Source organism: Pleurodeles waltl, chromosome 11, assembly GCF_031143425.1.
Source record: "Pleurodeles waltl isolate 20211129_DDA chromosome 11, aPleWal1.hap1.20221129, whole genome shotgun sequence".
Classification (NCBI taxonomy): Eukaryota; Metazoa; Chordata; class Amphibia; order Caudata; family Salamandridae; genus Pleurodeles; species Pleurodeles waltl.
Genome location: NC_090450.1, coordinates 821,729,393 through 821,756,461, shown reverse-complemented (window position 1 = coordinate 821,756,461; position 27,069 = coordinate 821,729,393). Strand labels below are relative to the sequence as shown.

The 27,069-nt window shown below is 42.4% G+C and overlaps 1 long non-coding RNA gene across 1 annotated transcript; it reads left to right on the top strand.

Moving 5' to 3' along the window:
* Nucleotides 1-5,420: 5,420 nt before the first annotated feature.
* On the top strand, nt 5,421-13,574 carry LOC138266180 (uncharacterized). The gene is made up of 2 exons (XR_011199480.1): nt 5,421-5,551; nt 12,127-13,574. It is a non-coding gene; the product is annotated as an uncharacterized lncRNA (long non-coding RNA).
* Nucleotides 13,575-27,069: the final 13,495 nt, after the last annotated feature.

The window sequence follows — 27,069 nt, the reverse complement described above, 5'->3', positions numbered from 1 at the left end:
AGTGGGAGAAAATCTGGGGAGGATGGGGGGCTTACAGACGTACGGTGTGACCTGTTGTGGGCTGGGTGCAGGCGAACGGGGTGGGATTGAGCTGTACCTGTTTATGCGACAGGGGGGGTGCCTGACCGACATGTTAGACCCTGGAAATTTGATATTTGCTAGGATTGGGTTCTGAGTAATAGATTGGGGCTTTTATTACCATCTGCTATAGTGTACAATCGTTGTTTAATAAAAAGATGTATAAAAAAAAATAGTAAATCTATACTTACATATATGCACTCACACTCTCAATATTTTGGTCCTTGATATTTTTGCTATGATATTCTGCTATACAACCTTGGTATATCCTCATTTAATAAGGAGTGGGACGAGCAAAGGTTGAGGAGGTAATGTGTTGGTTATGTACCAGTACTCGTGATTTCTCAGATTACCCTGTCATCATTCCAATACTTACATTTCTCCCTCCCTGTTGTCACAATCTGGATCCCTGGTACCTCAGTGTGACAGCAGGTGCTCTGGGTAACGCCTTCCTTATGCTCTGTTACTGGGAGGAGCCTTAGAGGGAGGACGGTGGGAGGGATTTGCTTGTTTTTAGTTAGGTGACATGGTGCCTGGGGTGAGGCGACCCATCTCATGTAGTAAGTACTGGGACGAGGAAGGGTAATTTGATTCATGCACTGTCTTAATTCTAGTGAGCTAGTAAGTTCCTCATTCAACATATTGTCAAGGGTTATCCACATCGAGGTTTCTTTGTTTTAAATTTCTTGTGAATAGCTATGATTACTGAATATCATAGCAGATATAGTGACAATTTTTGTATTGAACATATTTGTCCTTAGAGCACCTCTTAGCGGGGACTGGGGTAAATAGCAATTATCTTTAGCTGAAGCTGAGTGCCTTATATATATATATTTTTTTTTAAAAGTATTATCGGTACTTAGAACATAACAATATATGCCAATGATATTTAACATTGATTTTATAAGTTTATTAGCATGGTTTAAGAAAATTACATGTAAATATCTATAAACGTCACTTTCAAGTTCCACAGTACAGGGGGTACAGTGAAACGCCAGCAACTTTATCATCACCATGCTGTAAATTCTCTCTACACCAATGCAATTATAAGTTAAACCCTTTGAAATGGAGAATCGCCATATAGGAATGATTTTTCCAGTCGTAAAACCACATGAAATTCATCCCAATTCCGTGGGATTTAACTAAAACATTTGGTACCCACCCGTACTTTATCAAGGCACACACTCTAAATGTGACACATAAAAACACAAATAAACACACAAACATCGAATACAAATGATTCACGAGATAGCATGATACAATCACATATATAAACTAATTATGTCACTTGATATATAGAGATGGTAATCAAGTTTATCTAATTCAAATTCACTTACACTGCTATTGTCAGTCAGCTAACAATTACAGGGATTGAATCTAAGTATAACAAACTAAGAAGGGAGATTATCTTCGATCCTGCATAGCTCATCACAGATAAAGCCAAATTCCAATGAATGTCCGGTAAACTCTAGCTTTATGTACAATAGCGTTCTACATGCTCGCGACTGGAAGGCTTAGGGACAAGCTAAGATCTTAAATTCAAGCTATATCCAGATATACGTGGACATAACAAATTGGAAAAGTGAGTAATTAATTTAGTAATCTCCCTAAAGGAGAGCTGGTTCTGTGCCCCCGCTGTTTGCTTAACCCAGTCTCTGAAGGAAATGTTAACATTTTTTTGCAGGATCTACCTGCACCCATGCTGTGTGTGTTGAGACTCAAGGCTTGGCTTTGACCTCCAACATAAACAGAAAAGTCATGAAGGTAGTAAGTTGTGTGTGGAGTACGTAAATTAATTGCTGGGTCCACTCTTTCTTCTCGTGACTAGTTGTTAACTTTTAGTAGGTATTTCTAGAATAGCCAGATGATCCACATGGGTCATTTGCATGTTTTAGCTGAGTCCTTTCTCCCAGCTAGATATCAGAGTTCGTCTTAGTCTAGTTTGTGAAGAAGTATAAAGAAATTCTCATTTATGCACTAGGTCTTGATTGGAAAAAGGTTAATACAAAAATGTGATTACAAATGTGGAGTCCTCCTGCAGAAATTCATTTCTGAGCACAAGGTAGACAAAAATGGCTGCCCCAATACAGGCTGAGTAATTTTGTGTGCTAACTACATTTTAAACTTCCAAGGAGAGATGACTGTAGAGTCATCGGATGCCTTGCCTCACAGAAGGCTGGTAAATAACTTGCCTTACTTCTCCATGCCATAGCTTCTACATTAACAACTAGACTGCCTGGCCTCCTACAATTATGATACAATGTTTCCGTTATGAAGTTTTGTTAGTGTTCCCTCTCAGACACTGGGCCAGTCAAAACGTGGCAGGCCAGTGCTAGAACATGGAGGTTGTTTGAAAGACAGAAGAATTGGCATTAGCATCACAGGCCTCAAAGAGATTCAAACATATGTCAAAAAGTACCAAATCCAGGTGTCCAAAGAAAGTAAAAATCTCGAAGAAGCATGCAAAGCAGAGCAGGTTTCAAAGGTCGTGTCCCCAATACACATGTGTAGGTGTACACAGGGGGATATGGTCCCCATAACAATAGCTCCAAGTCAGTGAATTGCCATAGGCCTTGTTGGTAGTTGTAGTTTTTCTCAAACTTGCATGCTACAGATCTCCCAGTTACTCCCAGTGTCCTGGTAAGACCAGAGTACCCAATAGTTGTGCTTGTCCGTAAGGGCTCCACAAATGGTGAAATGGAGCAGTGTAAAAGCCTTTGTGTTGGCCATGCAGGCTACATGAGCATGACACATTGAAATGGAAGGCCGTGACCAGGATCCCTTGGTCACATAGGAAACAAAGAAGACGTGCTCTGTGCCCATCCCAATATACAATATCTGACTCACTTTGAAGCATAGCAGCCTCGTCTGCACCTTAGGCAAAAGTCTGCTGCCCATCCTACTGGAGAAGAATGTGCAACCCTGAGAGACCTTTCATACTGTTGGGTAGTGTCTACTATGTTTGTGTTACGGTGTGCCTGGGTTTGGATTCAACTCCACCATTCAGTGCCTTTAGATGCCTTCCAAGGCTGGGTCCTCCTTGAATGCATGAGCAGGAAAGACTGATACAACAATACAACCATTTTGAGTCACAAGAGCCCCCTCATCCCACCTGGCTAATGTGCTGGCCTCTTCCAGCTCAACCTTTCCCTCCCATACCCAATACTGCAGCTGGCGTCACTGCCTAATTGCACCTAACTAAATAAAAAAAAGTGAAACCAAAATTATCATTGCTACACTCTGAACCTACTTGCAATCCAACCAGATCTGAATCTAAAGAAAGCCTAAATACCCCAATAACCTGTTTTGCGTCAGCACATGTGGGCAGAATTGGTAATTTTAAGAGAATCTAGACCCCTCTGTGTGTGGCATGGATAACACTGCTTTGCGACCAATGTTTTTTTACTGTACTATATTACCCTCACATAGATAGCTGGATGGACATTACATAACAATGAGTTCTAAATGCATAGCATCCTTCAAGAGCAAGACTTGACTGCTTGACCTTGGTACCTGCTAAGAGTCAAGGCCCAAGAAGGAGACTCTAGGCATTTAATTACTTATGTAAGAGGCAATACTTGTTACAAGGATTGTTCAGTACCTCTGAGTCCCCCAGTATCTGCAAACTTTTCCTGACACCATTCCATGCCACCATTCAAAAGCACTACAAGACAGGTCATGGACTCAGAGGAAGTGCCAGTAAAATGTAACTGACGGTGGTGAAATGAAATTAAAAAAGAAGTGTTCAAACCTCACACATCACAGAATATGATCTAATTCTGGTGTGTTAATGTCACTTTGTCAGCAAATTCAGAATTCCATTTGAGACTAGTCGCTAAGAGTCACAGTTCAAGAGCACCATGATGATGGTGACCCAAAACAATACCAGTAGCAGTAGGAAGGCATTGAAGAAATTGACATTAGTTGATGTCCTGGGAGAGAAAGATACTGGTGTCCCCTAACTTTCTTGACTTGGGTGATGGGAAGAGAAGCTGCATGGCATCTAATTGAACTGACTAACTAGATCAACTGCGGCTAACACAGGATGAACAGTGTCAATGAGGCAACATAATTCCATTTGGAGTGATCGAATGACCTGATGACTCTCAAGTGACTTGCAGCGCTAGAGGTCAAGTGTCTCTGTACTAAGATCTGCTCCATGACCACCCAGTAGATTGAGAGGCTACGCAGCATGGTAGCCTTGCTGTGCAACTATTCATGTTTTACCAATGTTTGTTCCAACAGTGTGCCAAGCTCTGATGTTCTGATGTTGAACTTCATTTTTATTACCTTGGGTAGTGATGGTAGGTTCATAAAGCAAACAGTTATGTAGTTCTCTAAGGAGGGTCCTACGCCCACTGAGCTGTGGTAACACACATCCCTTTCACCAGGTGTGGCATCAGAAAGGCTAAAAAATTGTCTTCACGCACTAGTGAAGTTAGTTTCAAACTCATGCCGATTTGGGATTTGGGTGTGCGGTCTCACACCTCCACATCTGCGAAAGCCGCACTGAGAACAGGTTTGGTGTCTGATCCTACCTGACTATGTGGCGAGGTGGTCAGTGTCTCAACAGGCATTTTTAAAATTTTGTGCACACGTTGGACAATCTGGCTCATATTTTACATCAATAGTGGTGGTCTTGGGTTCACCTCAGCCTTTTATCCAGAGCCTTGAGGTTTACACACCAAGGTAACCCCGGTTAAGGGAAATGCCCCTGGGATCCCAAATGAACCTCCAAAGACTTACAGCTTTCTGGAGATATCCGCGTGGCTTTCTGGAGATGCCCCTGGGGGTGGTGTTTGCTGTAGTGACTGCAGAGAGAGTGGATATTTACATTTAGGAGCTCGGGGGAAGTTGAGGTAGTTAATATCCCCTATGGGGTACGAGGCATAGACCATCAATCAGTCCCTACATTCCCTAACCTGGTTATCCTTAAAGTTCAATAAGTGCAGAAAATCAGGTTCCAAATCAGCTCTAAGATGGATGTCTGGACAGCGTCAACAAAAATGAATACGTAATATCTAAGTGCCGTTGAGCAATTTTGCCCCTTGTGTGACGGGACATATCTTAATTTCATTTTCAGTTCCACTGTGATATTCTAGGAAAAAAACGCTCGGGACTCAGAAGTTTGTACCGAGGACTGCAAGGTGCTAATAGGATACTGTAACGCAGTGGAACGCGGAATAAAACGAGCCAAGAAAAGGTAGCAGAGGAGGGAGGGGAAGATGGAAAGCAAAACTCCACTTCCCTGCTCAGAGATCAGTTTCGTTTCCTCTCTCGCGCGCATTCTCGCATCCCCCTAAAACACGGTGACGTCACACACGGAGGCAGGCTCTCATATATATATGACGGAGCAGCGCAGGGCAGTGAGATATAACGGGTACTTGGACGCACCGACAGAGACGCAGTCGGAGGCAGAGAAAAGGAGAGAAAGTATCCTATTTATCTAAGATTCCACGGAGCACTTGGAACAGTAAGTTATTGTTCATTTATTCAGGAACGCTGCTTGTGAAATTGAAATCAAATGCTTTCTAAGCAAATGTCTTCCCTAAGTTTTTAGGAATTGTGTTCAGGGAGAGAAACTAAGGTTCAGGCAGTAACCAGAAAATTAAAATACCTTCTACTTCGAACCAACGTTCTTATGGCACTAAGCAAACGAAGCAAACCACCATGACTCTCCCCATGGCATCTCTCTTGTGTCTTTCAACCAAGCATCTATCCTTCCATCCTTCCAACCACCTGCTGATATCCGCAATTTCACCTTTACATTCTGTCATCCATTCATTCGTTGATCCATCATTCAGTCTTTTACCATTCCGTCCGTCTGTCCGTCCATCCGTATCTAAACCTGTTTACCCATCTCCAAACCTATCCATTAAATCTATCCATCCATTGCTCTGTCCGTCCATCCATCCATCCGTTCACTTGTCCATCTCCCCATCCACCCTTTCACACATCCATCTTCCCTTTCACTCATCCATATATTCACCCTTTCACTCCATCCATCCTCCCTTTCACTCATCCATCCATCTCCCTTTTACTCAGCCATCCATCCTTTCTCTAATTCATCCACCCTTCTACCCATCCATCCATTTACTTTCACTCATGCATTGATCCTTTCACTCACTCATCCATCCATGTTTTCACTCATCTGTCCAACCATTCATCCTCCCTTTCACTCATCCATCCTCCCTTTCACTCATCCATCTATTCACCCTTTCACTCCATCCATCCTTCCTTTCACTCATTCATCCACCTCCCTTTTACTCAGCCATCCATCCTTTCTCTAATTCATCCACCCTTCTACCCATCCATCCATTTACTTTCACTCATCCATTAATCCTTTCACTCACTCATCCATCCATGCTTTCACTCATCTGTCCAACCATTCATCCTCCCTTTCACTCATCCATCCATTTACTCATACTTCCATCCATCCTTTCATCCATTTATCCACCCTCCCTTTCACTCATGCATCAATTAGCATCAATTCTTTCACTCATCCATCGATCAACCCATGTATCCATTCTTCCCTCCACCCCTTCACTCATCCATCCATTTTTTCACTCATCTATCCTTTCTTATCCATCTATGCTTTCACTCACCCATCATTTCTCTCATCCATCCATCTACCCTTTTACTCCACCTATCCATTCACTATCCCTTTCACTCATACCATTCGTTTCATTCACACATCCATTCCTTTCACTCATCATCCATCCATTTTTTCACTCATCCCTCCATCATCCATCCTTCCTTTCACTCATCTGTCCATTGTTTCACTCATCTATCGTTACATCAATTCTTTCATTCATTCCTCCAATCACTCATCCATCCTTTCACTCATCCATCCACTTTTTCACTCGCATCCATCCATCTTATCGCTCACTCACTTTTGTCTGCCAAGTTACAGACAGAAGAGGCCCATCAAGAACTTCAACCCCGTTGTAGCTACTAAGGTTTGGGATTCGTGATGCCCCAAAATCCATCCTTTTACTCATTCATCCAACCTTTCCCTTATCCATTTACCCATCCATTCACTTCATCCATCCGCTGTTACTCATAGCCATCCATCCATCTTTTTCTCAGCCATCCATACTTTCACTCACTCAGGCCTTCTTTTTACCTCTGTCCGAACGAAAAGATCTCAGAGTGGGCGACCACTGCCACAGACAGCACAGGAACTCGTTTTGAGATGATGAGAGAAAAAATGTCAATACAATAACGGACCTCCAGAACTAATGAGAACTGGCAGCAACACACAAGCTATTAAAAAACTTGTTTCTTACTATCACACTTCGACATCATTGAGGCTGCTAAGTGATGTGACACGTAGTACAATAACCACACTCAGTGGCCATGAGGCACGGCATAGAACAAATACTTAACCACATAGGCTTTAAACAAGACAGTACGCTTACACCCACACGCCCCACATGGTGCAGTGTGCTATCTGTGGGGATAAACTCTTTTCCGTCCCACATAGAGGTAGTAAGTATACGAATGCTACAATAACAGTGTCCAAGAATTTGGCTATTATGGCGAACCAAGCCTTTAAGGTCTGGCAACCCTGTGGAGCTAAAGTTTGTCCAACATCTTATCTTTTTCTGCATTTCCATTTTTTTACATAGGTGTATTTGCTTCTCAAATGTTAATCATTTTGCTTATTTTCGGAAGCCTGTGGTTTACATTACAGTTTCTCAGCAGTATGACCTAATTGCTTCTGGTTCTTTGATGCAATATATGGGGAAATGCACCTCATCTTTAAATGTCCATGGTGCATTCTTCCATCTCGGACTGTGCCTGCCTGTTTTTATTTCCTGCCCATGGTCCCTTACTCTATTTATTCATCATTTGCCAGTATTTGGGTGTCGCTGGGTAGATGCCAAATTATGTCTCCAGCACAGGGTGCCTACCTGTGCCTCTTGTATTGTACTGTATTGTATCGTAGCATTTGTAAGGCGCTTACTACCCGAGGTGGGGAGATGAAGCACTTGCTCACACGGTAAACATGCTATACCATGTAGGGCGTGTGGTTGGCAGACTTGTTGCCTTAGCATTGAATCTATACACCTGATTACCAGTCAGACGGAACAGTATCCACAAGTGGGATACACTCTGCCTGATCACAAATGGCAGAAGTTCCCGTCCTCAGTTTTCCCAGAGGCTACAACGCCAGACCCAGTGTTACCGTGTAGCATTTGAAGCTGCTAAAATGAATGGCCTTGGCTACAACAGCAGCCAAGCCTAGTCCCTTGGGCCAGGCCAAGATGTTTGTTTGTCAAGGGAGAAGGGATCATGCAATGCTCCAAAACGATTCTTCCCTATACTTCTCCCCCCCCCTCCTTGTCACCCTCCCTTTAACCTCACTCTGCCCCTACTCAGTACCTGCTGAAAGCAGGTAGTAAATGGGAGCCTTAAAAATCTCAGAATATGGAATACTGTGTAGAATTCCACACAGTAATTTCTTGTCTGCAAGTTATTCCCTAATTCAAAGGGTCTAATTCATATTCGGCAGAACTTTATGTAGAGATACTGGCCCATATTAATGATTCTGGGTGTGGAATTTCGCCTTACTTGTAATCAAGGCCCATGTGGGAAGAGTTTCCATGTAGAGCATGGTGACCACTGAGGTGTGGGTATCGTATTATGGGATGCAGCACTTGGCAGTGTGTTTAGGATACTTAGGTCTCTTCGTGTCTTCCGTTTTTTTTACTGGACTGCATAGTCATTCTGATTCCCTCAGTCTATATTTCTATATTTAGCCACACTTTCCCTGCTTGGAGATTCCAAGGTCCCCTTTGTGTTACTGTGTCCAGAGACAAGATACAAACACGCATCTTAAAAGAAAATAATGCATGTATTCAGAGGCACACAACGTAACAGAAACCTACATGCACACACGTCAACCTACATGCAACAAATACATCATGCAGATCGGGCATCCTTGGACACAAACCATCTGACATAGAGGCCTGCTTGCATACACAGTGACCCATTCACATATATACAAGACCCATATATGCATCCATGCAAACAGGCAACACACACTGGCATAAATACTGATAACATGGACAAAAACATCCAGCAATTATGCGGACATAGATGTGAACACACACGGGGATGTGTTGAAGCACGAGTAGGTGTGTGGAGATCAGAATGAAAGTGGGCGCATAGACAGGCGAGGAAGGATGGATAGATGATTGCAGGGATAACTACATGGATGGATGAAGAATAGTAAACCAAAGATTTTGTGATTATGGTGTTGAGATATTAACTTGGTTTTGTTTTGCTACTTTTGAAAGAGTTACTGTGTTTCCAGTTTTGGCACTTTGCGTATGTGGAGATCCACATAGAAGGTGTATAATCTTTGTTCTCCTGTTTATGGTCAGTAGTGAAAACTCAAAATTGAAATCACGTTAATATGACAAGCAGCAAAGATGTCAACCAAGTGTACTTTTGGAAAAGAAGCCCCCTTTTCTTAAATCAGGCAGCAGTGAACTGCACAGCGAATAATCCCCAAAAACATTCTCTCTGAAGTAACACTCCTAATTGGTGCAGCTGCTTAGCCTATCTTACATTTCTTGCACAAAAACAGTCAGCAATTCTGAAGTTCTACCATGCTATCGCCAAACCCCAGTCTTTATATATCTACAAAAGATTTAGAAAGAAAACCACTAAACTGGCATTAAAGCCAACCCTAAAGAAATTAGGCAAGTCCTCAAGCTAATGGTTGCTTGTCTGCCAGTCACAGCTCGCTTAATTGTGAAAGGGTGGGGCGGGGGCAGCGCACGCAGGGTGGTGGAGGGGTTAATATTTAATAAAAAAGTAAATAAATAAAAAAACTTACCACCTCCGCTGGCGAGCCGCTCCTTCATCACCGCTGCAGATAGGCACAGGCTCCCAGCCTGCCCTGCGGCCAATCCGGACGCTGCTCAGAGCAGCGTCAGGATTGGCTGGGAGCACCCAGCCAGAGCGCTCTCAGGCAGATTGGGAGTCTGTGCAGGCTCTCTCCAGCCTGGCAACTGTGTTACCGGATAGAGCTTACAGCGCATGTGTGTTTGGCCGGCCCGAGACGGCCGACCAAACACACAGGTGCGCTGAGGGGAGTGCCCAGTGCCCTCCCCTCAACTCGTCATCCCCCATGGCCCGCCCCTTTCACCACAAAGGGATAATGAACATGATAATCAGCTCATATCTACTACATCAGACATAACTTGCCTGTGTGAACCAATTTGGCCTATAGCCTGCAGATTGTATTGAGCACAATCTTTCTCACAAGGCAACATCAGCTACAGAGTTACACAATTACAAATGTATACAAACTTGGAGTTGGCAAAGCAAAATACTATCTCCCTAAGAGGGCCTAACAAGGATTATGAAAGATCAAGGGCCATATTTATACTTTTTTAGCGCAGCATTTGTGTAGTTTTTTGACGCAAAATGCGGCGCAAACTTACAAAATACAATTGTATTTTGTAAGTTTGCACCGCTTTTCCGTCAAAAAATGATGCAAATGCTGCACAAAAAAGTATAAATATTGGCCCAAATGCTTTATATTCATGGTTTGTCAAAGGTGGTAACGTACTCCAGAAACCTTACTTACTGTGGTAATCTTTGAGATTCCATGAACCAAAATGCCTCTCTGAAGGCTTTAATACTAAATAACAGCAATCCACCCAAAATAAATATTGATTTAACGCATGCTTTTCACAATAAATATGTCAGGCCTACTGCCATTATCATGAATTTTCACAATAAACAGATCAGACTTATCGCCATATCATTGGCTTTTCACTATAGCTAATTCTGCCCGTCTATGCTAAGCATAAGCTTTCCAACAAAACAAAACGTGCAATATAAGCACTCTTTTTCTATGAAAGCACACATTCTCTGCTCAACCAAATGCTGTACACCAGCATGTGATCAGGCCCTCAGCTCTTCTCTCATTAGTACTTCTAAAAGCTCCTTTTTGGCTGATCACATAAGGTCTGACGATGGCTACACTGCGAAAAAGATTCTCAAACACGACCTTCTAAATAGTATCTGAAATTATCTTCCTGCACCTTATCACGCTATCAAGCACTTGCCGTCAAATATTCTACCAGGGGTAGAATAGTAAAGTAACCCAGTCCTTAAATAAGTGGGAAGTCACCTTCACTTCATGTAGGTATGGAATTGTCAAATTGTTTGAAGGTAGATAATTGTGAAATAGTTAGGCTTTGGCAAGCTATATTTTGGAGTTTATAGTACATGAGCTGAATGCAAACTATTGGACATTTCATTGTTCTCTAAAGAGAATTAGGAAGGTGGCTGAATCTCCGTGATGACCGAATGATCAGGTGCAGAACTATTAAACTTTTTCCACTTCAGCTATGGAACTGAGGAGCTCTTCCGTTTCCCTTAGCAGTGCTATGTTTGAGTTTCCTGGTGGAATAAGATATGTATTAGCGCAAAGCCACCAAAGTTTCATGAGCAGGGATATACATTCCAAAGATTCAAACTTCAGGGAGAGTAAGTAGGTGATCTTCTCGGAGATCTGAATCAATATCAAGCAGAGGGATCTTGCCAGACGATACATACGGTAGCAGATGTGACTGAACCTTTTCACCTATAATAAGATATATGGAAAAGATTGAACAGAACAGATAGGGAGATATTACGATTATGTGAGTTGACTGGAATGCCTGAAGGCTGATATAAACCGGTATTTTATGTCATGGTGCATATTTTTGAAGTTGTTTGATCGAGTCCATGTAGATAGATGAGATTGTGTGTAGTTGATTGTAGTGTGGTTGTGCACACATTTATGCAAAAGTTATCCTTCAAATATGAGAAGTAGGAATGTGCCTTTTATACAGACGAGATCCCATGTAGCTGATGTAGTCATGGCTGTGCACAGATGTACAGATACTGGCTGTGCACAGATGTGCAGATACTGCAGGTTTAGATCGTGTAAAAGTGACTTGAATATAGCTGAGCAAAGAAACTTCATCCATCAGTCATCCAATATGTCCTTTGATAACCATTTGTCTCTTTCTACTCCAGGTGATGTTGCTACACGTGAAACTCCTCACGGGGACGGTCTATACTTTGGATGTTGATCCCTCCATTTCTATCTCAGCCTTAAAATCTCAGGTGGCCAGCAAGACTGGCGTACCCACCTATCAGCAGAAACTGGGGTTCCAGAATGGAGGGTACATAGAGCTTAAGGATAAGGCTAAGCTGTCAGAGTATAAGCTGTCACCAGGGGACACTGTGCTGCTGGTGGTGAAAGACGATGTTCCAATTGAGGTGTCTCTGATGACAGACAAGGGGCGCAAGTCCCTATATACCATTAGGCCATCAGAGGGCGTCACTGAGTTCAAGGCTCAAATTCAACAGCGGGAGGGAGTCCAGGTTTCACAGTTTTGGCTGTGCTATGACTCAACAACGCTGGAAGATGGAAGGAAACTTGGAGAGTACAACATTGTCCAAGGAGGAACTATCTACATGAACCTTCGTCTACGTGGGGGTTAATGAAGAACGGTTTCCATATGGAGATGCTGAATGAAGAATGAAACCACCACCTACCCCTATGATATAGAATGAACTATATATTGCACACCACATCCTCTATCCATTGTAGCTCTTAGTTAGAAACTCTTAGAAACTTTGTTAAAGAGGCACTGTCACATGTATATTTCCACAGCAACAGCATTGCTGTTATTTGTTCCACCTCCTCGTTGTCATCTTTATAGCGACTTAGCATCTCTCCTTTCATTGAACATGTTTACTACCTTGCTCTAAACATATTGCATCTACCTGTTAGCTCCTTTGATGTCTAACTTCAACATCTTCTAACACCTCCACTACTTCTCTGCTGACATCACAGCAGTCCCATGTAGGCTGCTTTGTGTAGAGCTCATCTTGGTGGGGTGAAGTGAGAAATAACTAGAGGATGTCTTATTGGGGAAATAGAGGGGAATGGGAGACCAAAGAAGAAATGGAGCATTGGGCGGAGTAGTAGATAATTGGAATGGCAGTACAAGCTGGGTAAGAGACAAGAGTGAATGTAAACTAAAGACTTCAACACAATCAACGAGGCATGGGGCATTTGAATGAACTGGAGAGTAGACTACGATAGAGGGATATGGGGAGTTGAGGCATGGTGGCAAAGAGACATACGGTGAGGAGGGTATAGGGAAACAAGACTGTCGTATTGTTGTGACAGGCTGGTTGGAGGAAATATTTAGAAAGAAGAGAAGAGCAGAGTGAAACATTGCTGTAACATGGAGTTCTCTAAGGCATGCAGGAAGACAGTTGATGGAGGAGGAGAGGGTAATGCTTGATTGTTTTTCAGAAGAAAGAAGTTGTGCCAAAGTATGAACCCTTGTGAAAAAGTCTACACATTGATGCTCTGCACAGATTCTCATTGTCGAACTTATTCGAAATAATGTAAGGTACTAAAAGAGCGGAATAAATATGTATATAATTAAATAAAATGTAAGCTTCTAGCTCGGTTGTCATCGCTATTTTTCGACGACATTTCTTCATGGTGTAGTTCGACTTTATGTTCTTGTCACACACAGAAAGGATAATGGGCTCTCCAGTACCCTCATGGGTTTCCTGTCTTTATGGGTGGCACCATTTGTTATTTACATATTCCATATTTGTTTTCCATCTGTTTCCTTGCAAATAACAACCATGCATGATATGTCAGCTGTTCCTTAAGAAACCCCTAACATGGACCAATGGGGAAGGAAAATGGTGGTGTTGTAAGAAACTTGGTACAGGGAGAAGATGGGGATCTGGTTTTCTACTACCCAGGGCCTCTCTGAAACTTGAGCCAGGCCTACACTAACTATTACAGTGTTTCAGACAGAGCCTCATTCTAAGAGCCTTAACTTTCAAAGGGTTGCAAAGTTGAACAGTCAAGGCTTACTCTCAGAGGGTGGTGTTGGGAAGAATGTCTACTTCAGGCAGGAAATGTAACTAAATAATATGAATATATGATGTTAGAGAAGCATTTTTGTATAAAGATAAGCATAGTTTATTATTATTATTATTATTAACATCAATATTGTTATTATTATTATTATTATTATTAAGGAAATATGCCCTGTTACTCTAATATCCTCTATAGCATTTAGACCTCTTATGACTGTAGTATTACTGTTACTCTGTAAATTCTGTGTGGCCTATTCACAAGCTGGATTGTGTAATTCTTTAGTAGTACTACAATAGTACTACTAAAGTACTATAAAATGGTATTCACAAGCGTGTGAGTGTAAATTTCACACATGTACATTCTAGATTTACTCGTAAAAGTGGGAGGGACGGGGGGCAGCTGGAAAAAGCAGCATACATACTACTCAGTGGGAGGAATTGGGGGGTAAGGAGGCTAGGGAAGGGTTTGGGGAGGGACATGCACCCACCCACAAAAGAGAAAGCTATACACAAACTGCACTTCTAAGGATACCACAGCCACAAAGGGACCCATAACAGTAGTAAATTACTCCAGCTCAGAGCTGAAGTAAGTCCAGCACCACGCATGGCCAATGACTGCTACTACAACACCCTCCCATAGGAAATAATGGATGGAGGGACAGTTAAAATACCCCATAAGAAATAATGTTAAACTCAGTTAAAATATTTAAACTCATTAAAAGTGTAAATATATCTAAAACTAAAACATTTTAATTATATAATATTTTAACTACCATTTTTTATGTTAAATTCTTTGTATTAAAATATAATTAAATTACTTTTCATTCATTCAGCACATCAGCTCTAATAATTATTAAGGCACTACAATTTTTTTAGTTTTTTAGGCATTTCTTTTTCAATTTAAACTGCAGAAAAAAATAATGTTCATTTAATATAATACATTTAAATTAAATAAACCTGTAATTCAAAATTAAGTTATTAATGCTGTAGTATTTTGTTCTACATTTACAATAAATATATAAAATGAATTTACATTACTATTTATCATGCACCTATTTTTACTAATTTGTTTTGCGTTAAATACACTTTTAAAACTTTTTTCTATACAAAGGGAGACTCCACAGTCGGAGTGGAATTCTCCATTTGGTAAAATATAGGACAAATTAAAAATGTCTTTAAACTTTATATCAATTAGCAAAACTATTTTATGATAAATATTATTGTAAATTATTTGTATATACATATATTTCAAATGTAAAAGAAAAACATTCTACAGGATTATTACCTTAATTTTGAATTCAATCTTTAATTTAAATATATTAAATTACAATTATTCTTCTGATAAATATTTCAATATAAAGTCATTTTTATTTTGCATAAATATTGAATGTGATGTATAGAATAAAATAAAAGTACTTTAATTATATTGTAATCATGTTCTTACATTCATTTATAAATTCAAGAACAGTTAAATAATTTTTCAATTAAATAATACGTTTTATTTGTATATTTTATAACATACAATTATATCCATTTATACTTTAAATTATTTTAAATAATTTATTTTAACTTAACATTATTTCCTATGGAGTTTTATTTTAAGTGGCAGCCTTCATTATTTTGTATGGGTTAGGAGTGTTTCAGTATCAGTGCTTTGCCATGTGTGGTGCTAGACTTGCTACTGTTTGTTTTATGGTAGTAGTAACTTACACTTGTAAATTTAGCTCCACCCCTTTTTCGGGTGATGGAGATGTGTAAGTCTACACTTTTGTGTAACTTTACCTTCCGATTTTGTGAATAGCCAAAAGTAGTAAAGTTACTCAAAACAGTCAGAGTAAATTAGTTGTGTAAATTACTCACATGTTTAAGGTAGCTTTGTGAATAGCCCACTTTGTGTCTATTGCCTATGGGTAGTTACCAGGGGTTACACTAGTAGGGTTTCTCCCATTTCATATCCCAGCACTAAAGTCTGAGCTCATTCATTTCCAGCACATTACACAGGAGCCACATGTAGAGACTAAGCTGTCAAGGGGCACTACTGAGAGAAGGAACAGCAGCCTCAGGTGTCTGTGGGAAGCAGTTGGTGATAACTGGGAATGGAATGCTCGGATGGTGACTCATTAGGGGGAAACTTTGCAGTGTGAGAGCAGGTGGTGCAACACTCACACAACATCAAAGTTGCTTGAAACAAAGGTGCACAGTGATGCAGGGTGTAGGCACAAAGGCTTCACATGATCACCAATGTCTCTAGAAAAAGAGGTGAACAGCAGTGTAGGGAGCATGCTCACATACTTCACACGATCATCAGTGTCCTTTGGAGATGGAATGCACAGCAGCGCAAGATACTGGCATGGGGAAATGTGCTATCATAAGTGCAGAGAAGATGTATGGCAATGAATGGAGCAGGCATGTGTGCCTCACACTACCATCAGCATAGTACAGATGAACAAGTAATGACTGAAGCAGGAAGCACAGGGCTTTGGGGCTGATTATCAGTGGATGCATGTACGATTAGGCAATAGGCTTCTGTTCCAGACAAGATTGTTTCCTCTGACCACCTCAGGGCAAGGTTATTATCAGAACCCCTTTCAAAGGGCCATGTGGCAAACAGGAGCTAATGGGTCTTTTACTCCATAGGTACTGGGGCCAGACTTACTACTGAGCAACTGAGCCAAGTACCTTTTCAGCACTTCATTTTCAGTGGCATCGCGGGTTGAGTAGTCCAAGGCTTCTCAGGTGAAAGGTAAATACAGACTCACAACTCAAAGTGCGGTCAATAGCAGCAATGAATGATTGTCCAGTCAAATACTGTCGTTTATGACAAATGCAGCATTTATAGAAGAAGAAAAAATTAAATATGGCATATACAAACAATACTCGCAGGCCCCTGAGGGCAGGGCTCTAGTTTTCAGTAGGCTGGACCTAAATCCCACTTCTTTCTCACTAGCAGTAGTGATTATTCCCCATTCTCTATAGGTGACATTCATATTCAGATTAGGCCCCATTAGCAGTCCGAGACCCACGAATCACACTCAAACTCTTTTGTAATCGCCAAAAGTGTTCTAGCGCAGAAGCGTTATCTGGCAGACACATTTCCCTGGGGCCTTATGCCCCTTCAGTCAGTCTTACCTGCACCAGAAGGGATTGCTTGACCTGAGTCTCAGAACGCATCTCAATACTGGGCTCAGAGGCTGCCACGGCTGCTCTTGATGAGTAACATTTTTGGCTCTGCAGGGGCAGTAGTTGGGTATCCTTGGCACTCCTTCAGTGAGATGATAAGGTTTCTTTGATTCTTCCCAGTGTTGGGCGGGATTGAGTTGACAGCTTCCCAATCTGATCTCCAGTCAGGGCTCAGGTCCACACAGGTCACCATGGCAACCTCTCCTCTCAATGATGGCATCAACCACACTGCAATCCGTGTCCTTTCTGGTGGTCCTCTATGGCATACAGGGTTATCACTAGGGCAATGACCTGATAAGTAGGGGTGGGCGGAACGAGCAGAGTTTTACTTTGTGGAATTCTGTAGAGTTACATAAAATTTCTGTAAGATTCCGTGGAGTTCCGCTCACCCCTAGTTAAGAGGCAGAGACGAGAGAGCTTGTGCTTTTCAAGAAAAAGCAGTGCCGGTCCCTGAAAAAGAAAAGGTGTAGGGTTCAGAGTTATGTTTGTCACATATTGACATCAAGCACGTAATGAATCCTGCAGATGTGGAGAGGAGTGTGCAGGAGCTAAGAAGAACATGACTCAGAAGAACATGACTCCTGCACACAGCAAACACTGTAGTACTCAGTGCGGGCCCCACCCGCTCACACAAATCTGTTTCTTCCAGCTAGAGGTGGAGGGGAGTGATGGAAGACCAAGAAAATGCAACACAGGGGAAGCACCCAAAACCATCTGCATACAACATCTCTGCCCAGAATAACACGCCAGGTCCCTGGAGGACATGGGAGAGATGGAAAGGGAGAGAGAAAGAGTCAGATTAAAGGGGGCGAGAATAGAGAAATTCAGAGTGGCAGAAAGGAAAGAAGAGCTCCCCTCCTCTTCTCTCCTTTCTGCCACTCTGAATTTCTCTATTCTCGCCCCCTTTAATCTGACTCTTTCTCAGACTGAGGGGCTGAGTAGGAGTTTGGCAGACCGAAAACTCCGACCGCCAAATTCCAGAGGGGGAGGTCGCCGTAGTGCTGGCGATCTCCTCGCCAGACCCATTACGACTTTCTCGCTTCACTGGTCGGTAGGAACCTAGGTTCCCACCCGTCAGACCAGTGGGAAAGGTGTGGCAGCATTGCTGCCGGCTCATAATAGAGCAGGCAGCAAATGTTGCTGCATGCAGGAGGCACCAGCACCCTTGAAATGAGCACTATCTGCACAACAGACAGTGCCCATTTCAAGGGTGTTGGGCAGGGGGACCCCTGCACTGCCCGTGCCCGTGCCACAGGGGTCTCCCTGTGGCCCCTTGGTCCCCTGGCCCCTTAGGCAGTGCAGGGGCCCTCCTGTGGTCCCCTGCAGGTGTTCACCAGCAGAGAACAAGGTTGTAATCAGAAGACCAGCTCTGACTTCAGTGCCGCCTGGCTGATTTCAACCTCACCGCCATCAAGCCCGTCAGGATCGGAGATCCTGGTGTTGATGGCAGTAGGTTCCTGGGTCTGCCTGCCAACCTCGTAATGTGGTGGTTGGACCACCACAACCACGGTGGTCAGTACGCCTCCTCGAGGCTGGGAGTCCGAAGACTACCAGCCTCTCTATGCGGCCCTGAGTGTTAGAAAGTGGAAGACAAGTGAAGTGAGATGAGGGAGAGAGAAAGAGAGGGAGAAGACATGCAAGTGGGTGTGAGAGGATTAAAGGGGGAAAGCACGGGTTGGGAAGGGGGAGAAGCCAAAAGGACAATTGTTAGAGGAAGAGAAAGTGAATGTAAAGAGAAAAAACCTCTGGAATTATGAAAGGGGAAAGATCATAGTTGGAGAGTAATGATGTCACAGAGGCAGGGGTAGACTGGAAGGTTAGAGAGGAAGGAGGGAAGAGTAGATGCAAGGCAGAAGAAAGGAATAGAAAATAAGTCAAGTGATGGAATGAGGCAGAATAAATGGCAGAGGGTTTCCAGGTCAATGAAGAAGGAAACAGAAGCAGCGGGTGAAAGCAAAACACCTCAGTGATAAAAACAGCAAGGCAGAAGGAAGCTTTTGAATACTTCCTACTGCAATAGTTTTTTTTTTTCCTATGAAAGCTCTGACATACCGGATCAGATTTGACCGAAGTTCAAAGTGCAAGGTTTTACTGTTTTTAGGCACCAGGACCTATGCAAACAATCACACAGAACAAGATTAACCACTACAAAAGAAAGTGGCTTGTGGGTACAACCATGGCTGAAGGGCGCTAGAAAACAAAGGTGGCACTGAGGTCGGACCTCATAAAAACAAACAGTGTAGAAACCTGGTCCCACATCAACAACTCAGGCTGTGTAAACCATCAAGGCAACAAAGGGGGGGGAGGGACCGGGAGGTTAGTGGTCCAGTGTACAGTCTCCCAAATAATTACAGTCAAGGCAAGGGTACACTGTTCCAAATTAAACAAAAAGATCTAGGGGACCTAGTGCTACAGGAGCAAGAGCCCTCACGCATCACAATGGATGACTGGCATCATCATTGGGAAATGCTCCTCGCCAGGCCAGCACTGCAACGCCTGACGGGCTCCCCAAATGGTGGCTCTAAGCTGTACTACTTTTATAGTGACTGGTGGGTTCAAACTATAAAAGGAAAAATACCTAAATCCAGGCACAAGTACAGGTAGGAGAGCAAAAAGACAACATAAAATTGGTTATTCATCTCCAAATGACATCATAAATTTAATCAGTATGTAAGAGATGAAGACCAAGATTAAAACCCAAAAATGAAAGTGAAAAATTGAGTGCAATGCTGAAAAACTTTCAAACACACCAAGAGGACCACAACCATTAAAGTACCTCTAATACAGGGTCAACATGTTTCGCGTCTAGTGGTCCATCTGGATCCATTGATGCTTCATCAGGACCAAAGTATATAGCTTCTCCAAATAACAACTCAAATCAAAATGAAAAAAATGAAAACAACAGTCACTTACATTTAGTTAACTGATATTGTCAAGAAAAGGTCACCCATCCCCAACTGAGAGATGTAGCTCCATGGGAAGCGCATGCCAAGGACTAAAGAAGGCAAATTATGCCCGAGGTCCGTCGTGGTGGACATACCCTCCGGTAAGCGTTCCCGTCAAATGACCATCAACCACTAACACTTCAAGCCTTTGACAAGTCTGAATTAATTAATTAATGCATAAACAACAGAGCTGACCTTTGCGCAGAGAGCAATCTGGACAAAAGCTCAGGATTGGATTTAGGTATCACTCACATACGAGTTGGGGCCAACAGGTATCAGCCAAGTTGATTCATGTCCCTCTGGTGCCCCTTTCAGAGCACCGGTCACACACTTTCCCTGCATTCACCTGTTACACGCACTCTTGACAGACGCCACTAGTTACAATCTGCCTCCCTCCCATTGCCATCTCATCTCTTGGGGAGTGTGCAGATGCTGAACTGCCGTCCTTGTCCTCCACTGCAGTTGGGCAGGCACATGGTGTTTACACAGTCAGGAAGCAGCTTCCCCTCTCAGGGGAATCCGGGCACCTTCCTGCCTCAGGTCTGCGGCTGCTGCAGGCAAGGCTCGCTCCTGTGTCACTTCCTCTGTAATCTCAAAGGCGCGAAGAGGTCTGTATTTGTGAATATGGAAGGTCCTGTTCAAGCAACTGATCCTAAGCATTGTTCAGTGTCAGAGCCCAACCATAAGCCAATGACCAATAACAGCTCCGCGAACCAACCCAAAGGCTCTGACTCTTCCACACCGCTAATAGAATGTGTTTCCCTCTCCGTGATTGGGTGCTTTCACCTGGGTACCCAAGGACTGGGCCTGCTCGCTGATAGTACGGTAGATAAGGTAGTGCTGAATTAAAAAATCCACTGACGGAGCAGAGGAACTATCAATTCTGCGTTACAAGAGTAATGCAGAATTACTTAATTCCTCCAATTCTGCCAGTGGAATAAAAAATTCCGCCCACCCCTGCTGATAAGCACAGCAAGCAGCACGGTTTTCATCACGGAAGCCCCCTCTGGAATGTGGGATTGCAGAATCTGCAGCCACACACGGGCAAAGGCCTGATCAGCAGAGGTAACTTCTCGGCTGCCCTCTCTGGCATGAGGGGTCAGCGACTTAGGGGGAATCTAAGGAGCAGCACAAAGGGCATGCAGGAAGAAGAAGAGACTGTAATCATGATTACTAGTAAAACCAAAGGTCTACCAATCAAATGTAGGGGCTACATTCATCCTGCGGTACCTCGCCTTACATGTACACATGCAGTCTCATGGACACCCCAAATGGAATCAGTGGGGGTCATCCCTGCTACAGAGAAATAAAGAAATAATCTTTATGCCTAATTAGTAGAATAGTTTGCCTACTCCTAAAACTAAACATTTTAAGGTGAACAAATTACTTGACTTTGTTGTTGCTCATTTGGGTGGAAACCAAAGATTATTCACCTTTGGTATATTTCTCAGGGGCCAGACAGGATCGGGAAACTTTTTATAGCAGTGCTCCTGTGTGCCCCCTGGTAGCACTATTCAACTCCTTATAGGCCTCATTGTGCCCTGGAAGTGCCAGAGCAGAGCATATCTAAGAACCATCCCTGCACACAAAAGCCAATGCTGTGCTTGACTCTTTCTGTGCCCTCGGGCGTGTAGCACAGAACAATTGTTGATGCCAGGGTGCAGATCTCCAATTGGGACCTGATTTGATATTAAAAAAAGACCTCTCCACAGAATGTGGCGGTGGGACAGTAGTAAGGAATCTGCGTTCAGACAGAGTATTCACCAGAAAGATCATTACCAAAGATAAGTAACTTGTTATTTTTATGGATACTTTCAACTACAGATTTCTCCCCTTTAGAGTATATACCAAAGGTAGAGAGGTTCTATTGAGTGGGCTCAGACCGGAATGCCTGGCAAGACCGAACGGGCCAAATGTCCTACCCATCAGACCTGGTTGTCAAGGAAGTAGTGATTTGTAAACATGTGCACCGTTGCCCATATCGCAGCCTGGCAGATGTCAAGAAAAGGTACTCCATGTGCCAACAGAGTTGGGGCCGCATGAGCCCAGGTGGAATGGGGTCTCAGGCTTTCCGGAGGGTGCTTTTTGGTGAATGCACAGTTGTGAGCTCAACTTTGTCTAGAAAAAAGGTGGTGTAGTGTAATTGTAACCAAAGAGCCTGGGGTTCACTCCTGTGACACGCTGTCATGATCCTGATGTGAAAGACAGTATTTGGAGTCAGAAGAGATGTAATGAGGCGCTGTACATTGATTTGAAGGGAGTATACATTAGAAACATCAAGTTAAAGTCCAGCTCTGGCATCACAAACAGTTTGGGAGGAAACTTGATAATCAAACCTTTAATAAGCTGCATCAAAACAGGTAATTTAAACATGGATGGTTACTCCAACAAATGCAAAAAAGCTGAAAGGGCCGACAAATAACCTTCAATAATGCCCACTGCAAGTCCTTGCTGGGCCAAAGATTAAACAAACAATATAATATCTGACAGTTTGGCTTGTGAAGAGTCTGCGTGTCTGCCACAAATTTGTTACAGTACCTGGCATAAATAGACTTTGTAGGCCGATGCCTGACATCAAGGATGACACTCACAACCTCAGGTAGTAGATCAAATATAGTCAACTGCTGCAGCTCATTCTCCATGCATGGAGGTGTAGATTGTGCAGATTCTAGTGCACAACCCTGTCCTGTTTCTGCCACAGAAGATCCTCCTGAAGTGGTAAGTTGATCAGCAATAAACGCTCATGCCCAGAAGGTCTGGGTAACAGTCTTCTTGACTAACCTAGAACCACTAGGATGGCCTGTGCCCATTGAACCTGGGGGAAGAGAGGCAGAGGTGGGAAGGCATAAAGGAGTCAGGTGCTCCACATTAGCGAGAATGCATTTACTAGAGAGAGTTTCCATGGGAACTCCAACACACAAAGGTTTTAACACTGCACATTCTTGAAGGTGGCAAGCAAGGGTTCTGCCCCATTGTCAGAGAATTCCCTGTGACACCTTAGGATGCAGATGGCATTCAAGACCCACCAGGTACCACCAGCTCAGCTTGTCCACCCTGCAATCAGGGATTGTACCAGGTGGTTCATGATCAGAGATATGCCTTGACTGTCAAGCCAACTCCAGAGGTGGTGAGCCTCTTTGCACAGGACCCAAGATCCCACTCCACCCTCCATGTTGCAGTACCACATGACTGTGGTGTTGTCTTTGAGAATCTGTACCATCCTCCCCTTGATGGACAGCAAGAAGGCATTCGGCACCAGATGAATAGCCTGCAACTCCAACAGATTGATATGGAGGTTGCCTTCTGCTGGAGGCCAGAATCCTCTGATCTGTAACTCTCTCAGTTGACCTTGCCAACCCAGCAGTGACACATCCGTAACCACTGTCAACTCTGGGGGGGTCGAGGGGGAGTGGTATGCTGCTTGCCCAACTATGGTTGAGTAGCTACCATTGCAAATGACATGAATTCATTTCTGAAACCTGGATGGCATCTGACAGGTTGTCTTGGTGCTGGGCCCATTGGGACTTTAGATTCTACTACAGAGTTCACATATGCCACCTGGCGTAGTCAACAAGCAGACAGCTAACAGATCAAGAAGCATCAGAGCTCCTCTCACCGAGGACTGAGATTGAAACATTGGGATTATAGCCTGAATGTCCTGGACTCGTTGCAATGGAGGAAAACCCTGAACTGCACTGTGTCCAAGGAAGCTTCTGTGAAGGAGTAAGGTATGACATTGGCTTGTTGATCAAGAACCCCAATGATGTCAGGAGGTTTGCCCTTTTGTGGAGATTGTTCCTGTGGTGGGCACACCTGTAACATCCAGTAGTTGAGGCAAGAGGAAACTGGTATCATCAATTTCCAAACATGGGCGATGATCACCACCCTCAGATTTGTGAACATGTGAGGGTCACTGGTGAGGCCAAATTGAAAATGCTCTTGTCCTACGGCAGGTAAGGTCTATGGGACTGCAGGATGGATATATAAAATAAGCATCCTGCACATCCAAGGCTACCATCTAGATTCAGGGCAGACAGAACCTGTGGCAGCATGAGCATTTTGAACTTGTCCTTCCATAGGAAGGCATTCAGAGAACAAAGAATTGACTGAAACCCTCCATCCTACTCAGTGCGAGAAAATAGCAAGAGTCACAACACAATAGATATCTAGATCCTTATCAATGGCTCCTTTGGTGAGTAAAGCTTGCACATCATGAATGAGAATAGACAGGCGCTACTCTGAGAGCCGTTCTGATGTGGAATGAAGGTGTAACAGGACAGAAAGAAACAGTAGGGCATAGCCTTGCTGAACAATTTGGAGGACCCATCTGTCGGATGTGACTGATCACCACCCTGGAAGAAAGTACTGGATCCTGCCTCCCACAGGGTAGCTGTGTACCACCAACAGCAAGCTAAAGTAACTTGGAGGCAGTTTGTTGGCGCGTCCTACCTTATATTGGTTTTGATATTTTATTTATAAGGGTACACGTAAGGGTAAACAACCATCTACCCTCATGAGGTTGAATGAACCTTTGGACTCAAATAGGTGTGAGTGTTTTGCTCGGAACAAAACAAAGTCAACAATAAACAAAATCAAACAATACCATCATTAAGAAATATTAAAGTCAGTAATTTATACGCACAATGACCTATTTGGCCATCAATCACCACACCAGTTTGGTAAAGTTAAAACATTTATTGCTCTTTAAACTAACAATGCTAAGGTCACAGAAATCAAGCGCAAAACCAAATTATAAAGATACATGAATAACACAGGGTGACCAAACCTTCTAAAGAATCTCAGCTTTGACAGAATATGAATTATTAGGCACTCAAGAATTCACCTACAGCATAAAAACAATATCAGATGCACAGTTGAGATTGAATGCATTGAGTTAACACAGCTGTAATTATTCACAATCAGTTATTGTGCGCAGCCAAATTCACAATGTGGCATTCTATTACCCTAGTTTGATTAACCATGTAGGGCTTCATGCAAAAAGCGAAAAAGAAGACAAAAACTAATTTGGAAAACATCTATCTATGGCACTAGCAAAAATAGTGGTTGGGGTTCTAGAAGGTAAAACACATGAAAACATGTAAACCTGCAAGAAAGACAAATGCATACATTAAGTTATACCTCTCCTTAATGGGTTCAGCAGGCAGCAAAATCTTCATCAGTTGAGCATCTTCTGGTCATCTTCAGTAGACAGTGACATATAAAAAAACAGTTCAGTAATATTTGGCCTAGATGCATCTGAACTGTAAGTGGCACACATCACATTATTTCACTAGCAGAAATAATTACACATCTAAACACAGCATAGACTGTAGCAGAAAAGAAGGCTCTCCTCAGTAAGAAAGACTAAGACTGCACTTGAGCAAGAGAGAAAATCTGCTTCAGCAAAAGAATACATCAGCATCTCGAGCAAGGGAGCATAAAGCTAAACTGACATCACCTAAACATTGCTATTTTAAAGCCCCAGAAAATAACTAGCTACTCTACCATTGGTCAGACTATGTGGTGATTAGGACAGAACCAATTACATTCAATACACATTTCTTCATTGCATTCTTGTTTTCATTTTTCTCCCTCATTGGTTTAGCCACTTCTACTGTCATTACCAGTTTCCGTTGCACAGATAAAAATGTTGCAAACTGCATAAAACTACTGAAAGCCTTTGTTTTCTGTGGCACATTATCTATTAGAAAGTTAAATAAAATGCTATAAATGTTACAGCACAAGAACATTTCCTTGGGACATTTAGATCATCACACAGGATGTTTCAGAAAGGACAGGAAACGTTCCACTGCTTTCAGCATTTCTAAACATCACATTATTTCATTCTGAATTAGCTTAACACAGGCCTGTTTAAAAACGCAGTTAAATGTGTGGTTATACATTTCATAAAACTCAAACTATTTATTTTCTAAACATGTAATTATTACTTTTCATTACTCTCAGTTAGTAAAACATAAAATACATTTAATTAGACAATGATTTATTTTCATTTTTGAAATATCTGTGTCAATTATCAGTGTTGGCCTCATTTTCATTTCAGCCTTGCACTTTTAAACACGTTTTTCTTTCAGTTAATCACGTAGATTTATTAATTATTTTTCACACTCTAACAATCCCACCTTTGATGACTATATATGCCATCACAAAACTATATTAATTAATGTATTAATTCATTTATGTTAGCCTAAAAGTAATTTCTCTAAAACATCTATTCTTTCTTGTATTTCTCCTATTTTCAGTTTGTCTTAAATCATAAAATTGTCTGCTTCCCAGTTGCTCAAATTTCAATTCTTCCCTCCTCTTATCATTTTTCATTTGTTTTCTCTTAATCAGTTTATACGGGTTGTAAAATCCAAAAGTACAAATGACACAAATAATTATGATAAATAATGGTCTCAGAATTTTTCCCACAATAACTTTACCAAGGTCGCCTGGCCAATTTCTCACATTTGTCTCACTGTTGCCAACATTTTCCCATGACCCTGGTTCTTCAGATAAGATTTCTAATTCCTTTACTATTGTTAAGGATATATGTACAGCAATGTTTTGATTTCAGCATCCAGCAGACTCCGCCTTCTTTTGCTAAAATAATACCTAACGCAAGATGGTTCTGAAGAACCATTGAATGGACCACAGCCAATTTCAGTAGCCATTAAAAATACAGCTCCCGAAAAATCAGTTAGCGTGTTATCCACAACACTAGACAACTTTCTAATTTTCAGAGCATTCAGAACAACTCCTACAGAAGGAATAATTGCTACAAATAGATCCCCAATTATTTCAGAATAGGGTTTTCTTTTTGGTTTTGGTCTTTGTAATTAATTCAAATTATGTGTGTCATCTATGTTGTCAATTTGGTAAATTGTCGGGAATACAACTCCCAAATAACAAGTACAGTACCATCCCCTTGGGAGAC